Below are 12,306 nucleotides of genomic sequence, written 5' to 3'. Positions count from 1 at the left end.
CTTCCAACTATCAGTATGCTTTTTAGGAGATGCTGTCAAAACCCTTTTAAGAATGATGACAGTCATGAAGGCATTGAAGTTTAGCTGTGAACAGAGACTAGAAGAATCTCTAATGTTCACAGACAGGAACAAGCGATCAGTGAAGCATACCCAACTGCTATACTGTGGCATCACTGCAGAGGGTGGCACAGAGACAAACTCAAAAAGGTAGGAGAAACTCTTCCAAGAACAAACCTGCTAAGCCACAGCACAGTGCAGAACTATAGACTGGACCCACTGGGCACCCGAGATCTGCAGGACACACCCTTATTGTGAATTTCTCTTTCCTTCCCACGCAATAATCACAGGGTGATGTCAGAAACCCCTGTTTACAAGAACATCCAGTTGTATGAACCATTCAAGCCTCAAAATCAAGAGGACAATATAAGATGCATACCATCTCTTCCTACAGTCAAAATGCCAAGAAGATGGTATAAACACAGAAAGTGGAAAGCTGCAGGAGAGATACACCAAGTCACTTGTAGAGCCAAAACTATCAGAATAACAGCTAGTCTATTAGCGTAAAGTCTTAAGTTAGGAGAACGTGGGACTATATATTTCAAATACTGGAACTGCCAAACCAGATCACTATGCCCAATAGTCACCCACAAATTTAAAGAATAAATAAAGACCTTCTAAGGTAACCACAAGGTGAAAGAATTCATGACCATTTAGTTGGGATTGCAGAAGATACCTAAATAAATACTTAATATAGACAAGAGAGATTAGCAAAATCACAAGGGCATAGGGAAAAGTGAATCTCACTAGAAACAGATAAATAGGAACTAATCCAGTATTAGAAAAGCACCAACACAAGGAACTAGGGCATGCTTTTCTGTCATAACCCTGTGTATAAATGGTCTAATTCTCTAATTAAATGGCAGGGACTATTTCATTGGATTAGAAAGCACAGCCCAGCACATGTGTATACAGGTGTCTCCACTAAAGTGTGGGAAGCTATCTTCCCCTAACTAAACCGTATAGATTTCTCTCCAGACTGCCAAGATTGTTCAGCTGGCCAAGGAATGTAACTTGCACAAAGGTGGATGTCGGATTGTGTCACAAGGAGAATCACTGACTCAAACAAGCAAAATCAGTATTTTTCTGAGCCACAGTAAACTTGCTGAGAAATTGGAATAATAATCCCATGCCCTTACCCAAGCCACAGGGACATGAGGAAGTGATGACAATGCTGACCCCCTCTGAAATGTAATAATAACTTTAGGAAGTCCTATGATGGGACCTTCTAGCTCCCAGAGAAGGGGGGGATAAAGGCCAGATCTTTCAGGTTCAGACTCCATCATGAATTCAAATCAACTAACAGGCCTGTGTCTAACATCAGTTTCCAGGCCACCCCGCAATAGGACCTGTGTCTAACATCAGTTTCCAGGCCACCCCGCAATAGGACCTGTGTCTAACATCAGTTTCCAGGCTATTGCCAAGAAATTTACACCCCAAGGTTAAAAGCCTGCCCCCTGACACTTCACTTCCTAACAAACACCAATTAAAAAAACAAAACAAAACAACAAAAACCTAACCAAACAAACAAAAAACAAAAACAGAAGTTAAGCTTATAGTTTAGCTTCCAACATGAGCCAATTATGTTAAATGCCATGATGCTCCGCCTCCCCCAAATCAGATGTGTACCAGGCTAGATACCCTTTTCTTGCCTCCATAAATACTCTCCTAAAACTCAGGAATGTACCTTCCTGCTGTGTTGGGATTGATGGGGAGCCGAAGCTCAAGCTTCACTAAAAAGGAAGGACTGAAGGAACTGAAGGGGTTTGCAACCCCATAAGAATGACAATATCAACCAACCAGATCCCCCAGAGCTCCCAGGGACTAAACCACCAACCAAAGAGTACACATGGAGGGACCCATGGCTCCAGCTGAATATGTAGGAGAGAACGGCCTTTTGGGGCATCAAAGGGAGGAGAGGCCCTTGGTCCTGGGAAGGCTCAATGCCAGGGCAGTGAAGTAAGAGTGGGTGAGTGGGTAGGTGGGTGGGTGAGTGGGTGGGTGGGAGAGTACCTTCATAGAAGCACGGGGAGGGAGGAAGGGATAGGGTGTTTCTGGAGGGGAAACAGGGAGGGGAGATAACATTTGAAATGTAAATAAATAAAATATCAAATTAAAAAAAGATACTAATACTATTACATCAAAATTGGCTCCTTGGTGGTCTTTTGGGGTTCACAAACATTTCCTGACACAACAACTGCTTTCGCTCATTCCTACTTCAGGAGCTCAGCCCACCACTCAGGTAACTCAATAGAACATTGGTTCTGCAGATGAGCTTCAAGGTTTGAAACGCTCTCCTTTTATCCATAAACATAAAGTTCCAAAGTCACTTCAGGACTAAGGGAAAAGTGGTCCTCTCCTGCACCTGTAAATACCTACATTTGCACATTCACCTCCAACCTTACACATTTAATATTTGTATATTTAACTTTTTAACTTCCTCACATTACTCAAGAGATTTGGAAACCCAGAGCCTCACTAACCATTTTTTTTTCTTTTTTCTTTTTTTCGGAGCTGGGGACCAAACCCAGGGCCTTGTGCTTGCTAGGCAAGCGCTCTACCACTGCTCACTAACCATTTTTAAATCTTGACATGTCAAAGAAAAAGAAGAAAGACTAATTCTTTTGCCAATGTAGACTTTACCAGGAAGGTATTTTTCCCGGGGAGTTTATTATTTTTTAAGATTTAATTTTATTTTATATTTGTGTATGCTTGTACATAGAGGTTAGAGAAGGTCCAAGCCCCCAGAGTAGTGAGCAGCCTGGTGTACATGCAGGCAACTCAGCTCTAGTTGTCTGAAAAGACATAAAGAGACTTTAACTCAACCTGCACTGGTGGGACCCCTGAGATTTCCCCCTTTGACCCTTCCATATTAACATATCTACTGGTGTCAATTGTGTTCTGGTGTTCTGGTGTTGGTTAGGCAACCACATTGCTGTGGTTATCCCCTTATGATAATAAGTGTAGTTTCCCTATCATTTCTAGAAGACATGAGCATATAGCAGACTTCCCGGTCCTTGGGCTCTGAAAAGTATTTCACTCATTCTTCCATAATGCTCCTTGTACAATTTTTCAATTAGTGATCAATGGGAAGGGTACAGCCCATTGTGAGTGGTGCCATCCCTGGGCAGAGGCCCTAGATTCTATAAGAAAAAATGATGAAGCCAGAGGAAGCAAGCCAATAAACAACACTCCTTCATGGCCTCTGCATTAACTCCTGCCTCCGGGTTCCATCCCTGTGTGAGTTCCTATCCTGACTTCCTTTGGTGATGAACAGCAATGTGGACGTATAAGCTGAATAAACCCTTTCCTCCTCAACTTGCTTTTTGGTCATGGTGTTTTGTAACATACAGAAACTCTAAGACGTTCCTACTCCTTTGGTGTGAGGTTGTGTTATGTATTGAATAGGCTTGAGCACCCCATGATCAATTGCTTTCTGCATTTTTTGCCAGTTATGGTTTTCTGTAATGGTCATCAGCTGTAACAAATAAGGGTTGAGAGCTGCATTAATTGGTGAATAAACAGATAAAATATTTAGAATACAGATAGGTATTGTGCTCACTTACTGACGTAATACTACTAGGTTCTCTTTGAAAAATCCAAGACACCCCTAGTCCCAGGTAGTTGGTTAGGTTTTCTGAACCAGAATTTCCCTCCTGTGGTGTGCGGCACAAATCCAATCAAATAACTTTTTGTAGCAAAACTATCAGGTAAAATGTGTGTTCTGATGTAAGCTAAGAGATTGAGGAGAGTGTGGCTGGGGTTTACCTAACTAGTTTAGATAAGGAAACAGGTTAGTTCAAGGATTGGGGAGTATGCTGGGCCTCAGTTACAAGTTGTAAAAGCTGGACTGGACCTGAAGGTTGGATCTGATACAGGCAGGATCCTACTCAGTGTCTTTTGACATATAAACTTCTAATGACTAATTAAAACACATTATTTTCTTACATTTTCCAGAGTGTAAAATTGTGCCCCCAAATCCTACCATTACAATTATAATTTTTCTATTTACATTACTTTTAAAATATAAAGTGATTTGAAGTAATTAGTTTTAGACCAATTTATATGGAGACAGAAACTAAGACCACCTGGGAAACTATTGTCTTTAATGTAAAGTCAATGTTTCCCCCAGAAAAGGGGTAAAATATAGATTTCCAGCAGCCTGTGGGTCGGCAGATAACTTTTCTAAAATTGACTCATAGTAATTATCTTTGTGGAAACCAGGGTGTATAAAGACATTCAGAGAAGATTCATAAAATGTGATTGAATTGTATGGAAAGCATAATAATTTAATTACAGTATTGGTAGCATGTGTGTTTACCTTTGAAATATATGTCTATATAAATAAAAAGGCATCCTACTGTAAATGACTACAGCTGGTATTTATCTTTGACATCAAATACTTCTTGCTAAACACAGTTTGTTAAATGTCAATGAGACACCAAGGTTTACTCAAGCACAAAGGCATGGAAAACTGAAATGTGATCTAATTTATTTCTATAATTTCTGACTTTAAGAAGAGAGAACTTTCTAGAAATTTATGCAAAGCTTTTGACGTAAATGCTCACATATAAAACCTTGTGTCATGGGTATAGGGCTACTCATCAGACACAGTGGACAGGGAACAAATGGAAACTTACTGAAGGGTGAGGCAGGACAGGTAAAAGTGAAGTTATGATCATATGTGTGACATCTGCAATTTACATAAAAAACTCATTGTCTTGTGCTAAAGCAATTTCCATTCGATAGTCTTCAATATTGAAGCTGCTCTAATTGACTGTTTACCTTCAACAATTAAAAACAAAGCAAAACTTTGGTGGGAGAGCTGGGCTGTGATGATGCCAAGTATTCTTGATTTCTGTTGCTTAGTTTCCTGTGCTTGCCTCTCACCATCAGGTTGTCTCTGGTGTTAACTTGTCTTGCTATCTCTGACAGTGACTTGACCCTTCCATAGACCTGTGTGTCAGCACTCCTGTATATCTGCTTTCTTTCAGCTGGATCTGGGAAAAGAGAGCTTTGCTCTCAGGTGTGTAGAAGCTACTGGCAACTGGGTTTCAGCACTTGGCACAGGCAGAAACCTGAAGGGTCCTGCCTCTGACTGCTCCTAAGTCCCTTTGCCCAGGGGTCACAAATGGCACTAGACAACTTTCTCTTGGGTTGGGAGTGTGGACAGAGAGTAGTCTCCTCTGAGTTCTCAGGAGTGTCTGCACTTCTTAGGGTCCAGCTCCTTCCCCCATGGGATTTGGGTGCAGGGGGACCAGCTCTCTCACCAAAGGAAATACTGGTTATCCAAACACATTGGAAAAGCAAGATTCAATTATAAAATCACATTTTATGATGATGATGATCTTAAATCACACTTTAAGAAGGATGTAAATAACTCCCTTAAGGAAATACAGGACAATGCCAAGTAAACAAGTAGAAGCCCTTAAGGAGGAAACACAAAAAATCCCTTAAAGAATTACAGGAAAACAGAACCAAACAGGCATAGAAATTGAACAAAACTGTCCAGGATTTAAAAATGGAAATAGAAACCATAAAGAAAGCACAAAGGGAGACAACCCTAGAGATAGAAAACCTAGAGAAGAAATCAGGAGTCATAGAAGAAAGCATTACGAACAGAATACAAAAGATAGAAGAGAGAATCTCAGAGGCAGAAGATACCATAGAAAACATTGACACACCCATCAAAGATAATGTAAAACACAAAAAGCTCCTAGCCCGAAGCATCCAGGAAATCCAGGACACAATGAGAAGACCAAACCTAAGGATAATAGGTAGAGAAGAGAGTGAAGACTCCCAACTTAAAGGGCCAGTAAATATCTTCAACAAAACTGTAGAAAAAACTTCCCTAATCTAAAGAAAGAGATGCTTATAAACATACAAGAAGCATACAGAACTCCAAATAGATTGGACCAGAAAAGAAATTCCTCCCTTCACATAATAGTCAAAACACCAAATACACAAAACAAAGAAAGAATATTAAAAGCAATAAGGGAAAAGGTCAAGCAATATATAAAAGTAGATCTATAAGAATTACAATAGACTTCTCACCAGAGACTATGAAAGCCAGAAAATCCTAGGCAGAGGTCATACAGACCCAAAGAGAACACAAATGCCAGCCCAGACTATTATATGCAGCAAAACTCTCAATTAACATAGATGGAGAAACCAAGACATTCAATGACAAAACCAAATTTACACAATATCTTTCTACAAATCCAGCCCTACAAAGGATAATATATAGAAAACTCCAACACAAGAAGGGAAAATACACCCTAGAAAAAGCAAGAAAGTAATCTCCTTGCAATGAAACCAAAAGAAGAGCGACACACAAACATAATTCTACCTCTAACAATGAAAATGACAAGAAGCAACAACCCCTATTCCTTAATCTCTCTCAACATCAATGGATTCAATTCCCCCCCCTGAAAAAAAAAGACATACACTAACACACTAGATACATAAAGAGGACCTAGCATTTTACTGCATATAGGAAACACACCTCAGAGACAAAGACAGAGACTACCTCAGAGTCAAAGGCTGGAAAACAATTTTCCAAGCAAATGGTCCAAAGAAACAAGCTGGGGTAGACATTCTAATATCAAATAAAATCAACTTTCAACCAACAGTCATCAAATAAGATAAGGAAGGACACTTCATATTCATCAAAGCAAAAATCGACCAAGATGAACTCTCCATCCTAAATATATATGCTCCAAATGCAAGGGGACTTACATTCATAAAAGAAACCTTACTAAAGCTCAAATCACACATTGCACCTCACATAATAATAGTAGGAGATTTTGACGCCACACTCTCATCAATGGACAGATCATGGAAACAGAAATTAAACAGAGACATAGATAAACTAACGGAAGTTATGAACCAAATGAACTTAACAGATATTTATAAAACATTTCATCCTAAAACAAAAGGATACACCTTCTTCTCAGCACCTCATGGTACCTTCTCCAAAATTGACCATATAATCAATCACAAAACAGGCCTCAACAGATACGGGAAGATAGAAATAATTCCATGCGTCCTATCAGATCACCACAGACTAAGGCTGGTCTTCAATAACAACAAAAACGACAGAAAGCCCACATATACAAGGAAATTGAACAATGCTCTACTCAATGATAACCTGGTCAAGGAAGAAATGAAGAAAGAAATTAAAGACTTCTTAGAATTTAATGAAAATGAAAGCATAACATACCCAAACCTATGGGACACAAAGAAAGCAGTGCTAAGAGGAAAACTAATAGCTCTGAGTTCCTGCAAAAAGAAACAGGAGAGAGCATACATCAGCAGCTTGACAGCACACCTAAAAGCTCTAGAACAAAAAGGAGCAAATACACCCAAGAGGAGTAGAAGGCAGGAAATAATCAAACTCAGGGCTGAAAACAACCAAGTAGAAATGAAAAGGACTATACAAAGAATCAACAAAACCAGGAGCTTGTTCTTTGAGAAAATCAACATGATAGATCAAACCCCTAGCCAGACTAGCCAGAGAGCACAGAGGGTGTATCCAAATAAACAAAATTAGAAATGAAAGGGGAGATATAACAAAATCTGAGGAAATTTAAAATATCATCAGATCCTACTACAAAAGCCTATATTCAACCAAACTGGAAAATCTGGAGGAAATAGACAATTTTCTAGACAAATACCAGGTACCAAAGTTAAGTCAGGAACAGATAAACCATCTAAACATCCCCATAACTCCTAAAGAAATAGAAGCAGTTATTAAAATTCTCCCAACCAAAAAGAGCTTAGGATCAGATGGGCTTAGTGCAGAATTCTATCAGACTTTCATAGAAGACCTCATCCCAGTACCATCCAAACTATACCACAAAATAAACAGACAGAGCACTAACAAATTCCTTCTATGAAGCCACAATTACTCTTATAACTAAACCACACAAAGACGCTAAAAGGAAGAGAACTTCAGACCAATTTAATTTCCTTTATGAATATCAATGCAGAAATACTCGAAAAATTCTCCCAAACCAAATTCAAGAACACATCAAAATGATCATGCATCATTATCAAGTAGGCTTCATCTGAGGGATGCAGGGATGGTTCAATATATGGAAATCCATCAATGTAATCCATTATATAAACAAACTCAAAGAAAAAAACCACATGATCATTTCATTAGATGCTGAGAAGGCATTTAACAACATTCAACACCTCTTTATGACAAAAGTCCTGGAAAGATCAGGAATTCAAGGCCCTTACCTAAACTTAGTAAAAGGAATATACAGCAAACCATAGTTAACATTCAAACAAATGAAAAGAAACTCGAAGCAATCCCACTAAAATCAGGGACTAGACAAGGCTGCCCACTCTCTCCCTACTTATTCAATATAGTACTCAAAGTCCTAACCAGAGCAATCAGACAACGAAAGGAGGTCAAAGGGATACAAATGGAAAGGAAAAAGTCAAAATATCACTCTTTGCCAATGATATGATAGTATACTTAAGTGATTTCAATAGTTCCACCAGAGAACTACTTGAGCTTAATAAACAACTTCTGCAAAGTGGCTAGGTATAAAATTAACTCAAATAAATCAGTAACCTTCCTCTACTCAAAGGATAAACAGGCTGAGAAAGAAATTAGGGAAATGACTCCCTTCACAATAGTTCCAAATAATATAAAATACCTCACTGTGTGTTTAACCAAGCAAGTGAAAGATCTGTATGACAAGAACTTCAAGTCTCTGAAGAAAGAAATTGAAGATCTCAGAAGATGGAAAGACCTCTCATGTTCATGGAATGGCAGGATTAATATAGTAAAAATGGCCATTTTACCAAAAGCAATCTACAGATTCAATGCAATACCCATCAAAATTCCAACTCAATTCTTCATAGAGTTAGAAAGAGCAATTTGCAAATTCATTTGAAATAACAAAAAACCCAGGATAGCGAAAACCATACTTAACAATAAAAGAAGTTCTTGGAGAATCACCATTCCTGACCTCAAGCAGTATTGCAGAGCAATAGTGAGAAAAACTGTAAGGTATTGGAGCAGAGACAGGCTGGTAGACCAGTGGAATAGAATTGAGGATTCAGAAATGAACCCTCACACCTATGGTCACTTGATCTTTGACAAAGGAGCTAAAACCATCCAATGGAAAAAAGATAGCATTTTCAACAAATGGTGCTGGTTCAACTGGAGGTCATCATGTAGAAGAATGCAAATCAATCCATTTTTATTGATAGCCTTGTACAAAGCTAACTCCAAGTTGATCAAAGACCTCTACATCAAACCAGACACACTCAAACTAATAGAAGAAAAAATGGAAAAGAGTCTCAATCACATGAGCACTGGGGAAAAATTCCTGAACAAAACACCAATGGCTTATGCTCGAAGATCAAGAATGAACAAACATGACCTCATAAAACTGCAAAGTTTCTGTAAGGCAAAGGACACTATCATTAGGACAAAATAGCAACCAACAGATTGGGAAAAGACCTTTATCAATCCTACATCTGATAGAGGGCTAATATCCAAAATATACAAAGAACTCAAGGAGTTAGACTACAGAGAGCCAAATAACCCTATTTAAAAATAGGGTACAGAGCTAAACAAAACAGTCTCAGCTGAGGAATATCAAATGGCCAAAAAGCACCTAAAGAAATGTTCAACATCCTTAGTCATCAGGGAAATGCAAATCAAAACAACCCTGAGATTCCACCTCACACCAGTCAGAATGGCTAAGATAAAAAACTTAGGTGTCAGCAAATGCTGTCGAGGATGTGGAGAAAGAGGAACACTCCTCCATTGTTGGTGGGCTTGCAAACTGCTACAACCACCCTGGAAATCAGTCTGGAGATTCCTCATAAAATTGGACATTCTACTACTGAGGACCCAGCTATACCTCTCCTGGGCATATACCCAAAAGATGTCCCAACATATAACAAAGACACGTGCTCCACTATGTTCATCGCAGCCTTATTTATAATAGCCAGAAGCTGGAAAGAACCCAGATGCCCTTCATCAGAGAAATGGATACAGAAAATGTGGTACATCTACACAATGGAGCTATCAAAAACAATGACTTCAGGCAATTTGTAGGCAAATGGATTGAACTAGAATGTATCTTCCTGAGTGAGGTTACCCAATCACAGAAGAACACGCATGGTACGCACTCACTGATAAGGGGATATTAACCCAAAAGCTCGAATTACCCAAGATAACAATCCACAGAAGACATGAAGCTCAAGAAGAAGGATGACCAAAGTGGGGATACTTCACTCCTTCTTAGAAGGGGGAACAAAAATATTCACAGGAGGGGATATGGAGACAAAGTTTGGAGCATAGATTGGAGAATGGCCATTCAGAGCCTGCCGCACATGTGCCATATATATATATGTGTGTGTGTGTGTGTGTGTGTGTGTGTGTGTGTATACACACACATACATGTATAGCCAAGACTAGATAAGATTGATGAAGCTAAGAAGTGCATGCTGACAGGAACTGGATGCTGATGTCTCCTGAGAGACACAGCCAGAGCATGTCAAATACAGAGGTGAATGCTAGCAAACCTGAGAATGGGACCCGTGTTGGAGGAATTAGAGAAAGGATTTAAAGAGCTGAAGGGTCTTGAAACCCCATAAGAACAACAATGCCAACCAACCAGAGCTCCCAGGGACTAAACCACCACCCAAAGTGTACACATGGACAGACCCATGGCTCCAGCTGCATATGTAGCAAACGATGACTTTGTTGGATACCAGTGGAAGGAGAAGCCCTTGGTCCTGCCAAGGTTGGACCCCCAGTGTAGGGGAATGTCTGGAGGGGGGTGGTGGGAAGAGGGGGTGGATGGGGAGGGGAACACCCTTATCGAAGAAGGGGATGGGGATGGGTTAGGGGGCTTATATCTGGGAAATCAGGAAAGGGAATAACATTTGAAGTGCAAATTTTAAAAATCCAAAAAACAAAACAAACAAACAAAAAAACCCAGAATCTAGAATTGTCTAAGGACCTTCATTCTACAAGCATACAGAAAAAAGAATGTAAACAGGCAAAAAATAAATAAAACAAAGCAAAACAACAGAAACACAGTGCTTTTTTATCCCTCTGCTGTAGGAAAATGTATCCTACTGGGAATAAAGCAGACATATTGGGCTGTAGCTCACCTAATTGAATGCTTAGCTGGCAAACAGAAGGTCCTATGTGTGATGCCCAGCACCACACAAAACTGTGGATGTGTTGTTGTAAAAATATAAAAATATTTGTTGTCTTTATACCCCACTAGGTCCAGCACCGCAGTGCCCCAGATATCTGTTAGATATCTTAATTCTCAGTCAGCAAAGCCTCTCACCGGATTTGCTCCATCCCATATCATACTGCCGGAGTCCTCTCTCCACCTATCTAGTTCCCAAGGCAGGTTTCCATGCCAGAAACTCACATCCCAATTCCACTGCGGCCCAGTGTGTCCAACCGCTGCACACTTTTCTACACTCAAACCATCACATAAAAGAACACACAACACAATAACCTTTGACGCAATTGATAAGATATAATTGCCCACCTAAACATACAAAGCCCGGTACACATCCATCCCTTAAGAACATTAATAACAACCTGTGAATACACAGAGTGGGAACTTAACGTCGGCTTCCATTTTCTCTCTGCCGTGACTACTCTCTCTGTCCCTCCTGTCTCCCCTCTTTCCATTCCAGTCTCCTCCTCTTCCTTCACACTTTTCTCCTGCCCATCCTTCCTTCTCATCCAATGACAGGCCTCCTTCTATCCTGTACCTGCCCTCACCTGTATTTTACAAATTCAATGGGGAGAAGGTTCTGGTGAAGAAACCTGAGTCATGAGTACATGACTAGGCAGCTGTCCTTGAGGCAGCGGAATTAGCATCAAAATACAGATAACTCCAGGGCAAACCACAGCATGGATGAACATACTTATAATACACACTCAGCAGGTAGAGAAGGATGATCAGAAGTTTAGTGTCATCCTTGGCTATGTAGTGAGTTCAAGGTCACCCTGGACTACATGAGCAAAGTTACCTGGAGTAGTCTATATAGGAGCTCTTTGCCACACCCTCTTATATATTATTAGGGGGGATGGGACAAGATGAGACGAAGTCAAGGGAAGCTGTCATACAATGGGAAGCTAATCAAACAACCTTGCACAAGGGGACACAGACTATCTCAAGAATATTACAGACTGAGTATGCAGGCTTGGGGCTGAGAAGCTAAGCATAGCCCCTGTGATGGGAA

Source organism: Rattus norvegicus, chromosome 7, assembly GCF_021556685.1.
Source record: "Rattus norvegicus strain SHRSP/BbbUtx chromosome 7, alternate assembly SHRSP_T2T, whole genome shotgun sequence".
NCBI classification, from domain to species: Eukaryota; Metazoa; Chordata; class Mammalia; order Rodentia; family Muridae; genus Rattus; species Rattus norvegicus.
Note: the sequence above shows the minus strand (reverse complement) of the source record.